Genomic DNA, 4558 nt, shown 5'->3' on the forward strand with positions numbered 1-4558 from the left:
AAGTATCTTCTCCCATTCCATAGGTTGCCTTTTGGCTTTGTTGACTATTTCCTTTGCTATGCAAAAGCTTTTTATCTTGATGTAGTCTCAATAGTTCATTTTTGCTTTCATTTTCCCTTGCCTTTGAAGACACGTCTAGCCAGAAGTTGCTGTGGCCAAGGTCACAAAGGTTCCTTCCTAGGTTCTCCCTTTGGAAGGGATATGAAGAAACTTTTAACAGTAACGCCTGTGTTCATCATCTTGATCATGGTGGTAGTTTTATTGGCATACAAATATATCAAATTTTATCAAATTGCACTTTTTAAATATGTGCAGTTCATCTGTGTCAACTAGTCCTCACTAAACTATTAAACTAACTTTTAAAACAGAACCAGTAGATTGATTTAATCTCTAGAGATACAATATCCTGGATGCTTGGGGCCAGAGTAGGTGCCATTTTAGTCAAATACTATGTGCAAACCAGCATTAACAGGGCGCCACTTCTAAGATTCTTATTTGGAAGTCAAGCTTCAGCAAAGAAAGGGGAAGAAATGTGCTAAAATAAGTTAAAGACAACTCAGACACAAAATAAAACAGAATGCAAGAAAAGATGTTGCATGATTTCAGCTTAAGTACAGCCCAGCTAAACCTGGTTTCTTGATATTCTTTTATTTTACTTGAGCTTCTTTGAGAGGATTCTATCCCTTGAAATCAGACTATCCAACACTGGAACAGTCATTTTCTTTCCTTTTTTTTTTTTTTAATTTTTATTTATTTATTTAGGTTCAGAGAAGAGAGATTGGTATTTTTTTCCTTTGAAGATTTTACTTATTTATTTATTTGAGAGAGAAAGGGAAAGAACACAAGCAGGGGGAGCAACAGAGGGAGGAGGAAGAAGCAGGCTCCCCACTGAGCAGGGAGTCTGACTCAGAACTTGATCCTAGGACCCTGGAATCACGGCCTGAGCTGAAGGCAGATGCTTAACCAACTGAGCCACCTAGGCGCCCAGCAAGTCATTTTCTACTAAGCCATTTATTTTCACACCTGGTACACAATAACAAATAAAAGGTTTTTTGTTTTTGTTTTTGTTTTTGTTTTGTTTTGGTACAATTCCAGATAAATAAGCAGGTTACTGAACTGGTAGATAGTCTAGATTATTTGGGCCAAGACTTTATTGAAAAATGCGTTGTTTGTATTCCCTAAGAAAGAGACCCTGAGACTAGGATTCAAGTGAAAGTGATTTATTTAAAGGTGATCTTAGAAAGGGGACGCTAGGTGTGGGAGAAGAGAAGTGAGACAGGGAAGAGAAAGTGGCCAATAAAGGATGTGCTGTTGAGCCAGTTACCTCTATGACCCTGGGGCTTAATGCCATTAGGTAACTCTCCATGTTATTGCTGAAGATGTGCCTCAGAACTAGTCCACACCAGGGGCAAGAGAACGAGGGGATTTATAAACCAACTCCCTTTGGTAATTGGTTGAGAAATGCTTGGGGGTGTGGAGCATTAATTTTTCTAATATCCCTTCACTATGACCTTGGGCAGAATGGTCTCTGGCTTCAGAAGATAACTCACGCAGTTGGAAAGAGGACTGGAAGGCTCTGCAGTAATAAGGCCCAAGAGGATAGTGTCAGGTAGCTAATGTCATCTGCTCTGCCCGAGTAGGACAAATCAGGCAAAACATCATTGCTTACAGAATTTTGCTTGAAGAAGACGTATTCCCATCTGGAACTGCTGCATATTATACCTTCCCAAGCTCTCTCCACTGAACTAATCTGGCTCTGTATTACCAATCAGATAAGATCCAAAGCTGGTGGAGGGTAAAACAGGTCCCTCATTAGATATAGCTGACCTGCTTCATCAGTCATTTTTTACATGATTCTGCCATGTATAATACATTGAACTAACCTGCAGTTCCTCAAATATACCATAATTTTGCATAGCAATGCAACGTGAAATATGCTGCTCCCAGCAACGAGAAATACCTTTCCTCTATGATGAAGTCTTACATTTCAATGTACAACATGAGTATTGCATTCTTTATGCAACTTTTACCAGAATACTCCAAGGGTCTGCCTCCTCTGTGTGTCTGTGTATATTCTTGAGATAGTGCTTGTATTATGGTTATGGATTCACTGCTCTATTACACTAGATCGCGAACTCCCTAGAGACAGCGATTATTGTATTCATCTTCTTAGCTCCAGTGGTTGGCATAACACTGCACATATTGCACATGCTTAATAATTTTTATTGAATTGTTTATGATTCCAGTAATTGGAAATAACATCAATAGATTAGTTAAATAAATGGCAATAGATTTAAAGAGTAGAATATTTTGCAGCTTTTATATGGAATCAACTAGTGTTATGAGTACAGTTATGCAAAATAAACCAAAATGTATAACAAATGTGCAAACATCATGTTAAATGAGAGGAGTAAGTTATAAAATGCTGTACACATAGCATAATCTAATTTTTGTAATATTTTGGTAAATTGTCTCCATATATTATACACATATATGATATGTATTTTTTTAAGATATTATTTATTTATCTGACAGAGAGAGAGATCACAAGGAGGCAGAGAGGCAGGCAGAGAGAGATGGGGAAGCAGTCTCCCTGCTGAGCAGAGCCCAATGCAGGGCTTGATCTCAGGACCCTGAAATCAATATCTGATCCGAAAGAAGAGGTTTAACCCACTGAGCCACCCAGGCACCCCTATAATATGTATATTATATAAATATTAAAATAAGAAAAACCTATACACCAAACTATTAAAAATTATAATGCCTGAAAGGTAGAGTTATGGAACATATACATCATGCTGACAACTCTGTGTTGTTTTACTTTTTTTATTACAAGAAGAAAATCAGCTTTATACAAAGAAAATAGCAATAAGGATAAATATGCATAAAATAACATTTCATCAAAATGTTAAATTTGATGTGAGGGCCCAACTCAATTCTTTTTAAATCAAATAATCTTAGAAGCTTAAGTTCCTTTCAATAGAGATTCCTATTGGATAGAAAAAGATAGATAGAAAAAGAAAGGTGATGGTGAAATCACAGTGAGAAGCCTATAAATTTCACCTGAAAGCATTTTATATATTTCAAGCTGAGATAGAGAAGATTTGGGTGGGGAGCATATCCTGTCTTCAAATTTGTGAAGGGCTATTTTATCGAAGAGATATTAAATATGTCCTGTTTTGCCCTTGGGTTTTACTAAGGCCAGTATATGAAACTTGTAGACAGAAAAAATTAAATTTAGTATAAAAGAGACCTTTTTTTTTTGTCATAATTCTACAAAGACAGAAAGCTTCGGCCCCATGGCTTCCTGGTTTTCACAATCCCTGAAGTTATTCAAATACAGTATGGAAAAACACATGTCAGAGCACTTGTGCAGAAACTCAGGGCCTGCTTGGAAGGGGGTTTAAATACCCTCTAGGCTCACTTCCAGCACTGAGGTTATGGTATTGTGAGATCAGAAGTTTCCAAAAGAGTTTAAAATTATTAGGACATGAAAAGCATTTCTATAAAAAAATGATTCTTTTTTTTTTTAATTAAATTTGGTTCAGATTACATAGCAAAGGCAAAATGAAAAGAAGTCTGGAGACATGGTTCTGTTCCAAAGTTTCCAATAAATTCATTCATTCATAAATTCAAAATTTATTGAGTGTCAGCTATGTGTCAAGAACTTACATGGGAAATATAAAGGAAAAAAGAAAAGCACAGTCCCAAGTCATTTGTATTCTGATGAGGAAAAAACTACTATAATAAAGCTCAACATGTGAATCAATAGAGGTACACACTGTTGATGGTGTTACAGAGAAGAGACTTGTTGAAAATTTCTGAAAGGTCGATGGGTAGAGGTGTGTAGAAGCATGCAAATGTATGGGAAAAAATGTAGATTTGAAGAGGTATAAATAGTTTAATATTGCTAGAGCTGAGAATTCAAGTAGTAGAAGATGAATCTAACCAAGTCAAAGTCAGATTGAAAAGGATTTTAAGTACCATTCTAAAAAATTGGGACTTTTCTTTGGAGACAATTGAAAGCCTAAAAAGGATGTTAATCGAAGAAATGGTATCAGTGCTGCACTTTGGAAATAATTACCTGTTATCAAATTGAAGGAAGAGATGGTGGAAACTTAGATAAGAAAAGCAAAGCCAATAATATAACTGGCTTTCCAAGAGTGGCCAAGGGAATGGAGATAGATGAAAAGGAAAGAAACGCCAGTTAGGAGAGAGAATCAACAAGACTTAGTGAGTAATTAAATGTGTTGTTGAGACAAGTACAGATGATCCCTAACTTAGGATTTGTCAACTTTACAATGGTGCAAAAGTGATACACATTCAGTAGAAATCATATTTCAAATTTGGAATTTTGATCTTTTTTGGGGCCAGTGATACTCAATGTGATCCTCTCTGGTGATGATAGGCAATAAGCTGTAATTCCCAGGGAGTCACAAGATCATGAGGGTAAACAACCCATACACTTAACAACCATTCTGTACCCATACAACCACTCTGTTTTTTACTCTCAGTACAGTAGTCAATAAATTATTTGAGATACTCAACACTTCACTAT

This window comes from Mustela lutreola, chromosome 2 (assembly GCF_030435805.1).
Source record: "Mustela lutreola isolate mMusLut2 chromosome 2, mMusLut2.pri, whole genome shotgun sequence".
NCBI classification, from domain to species: domain Eukaryota; kingdom Metazoa; phylum Chordata; class Mammalia; order Carnivora; family Mustelidae; genus Mustela; species Mustela lutreola.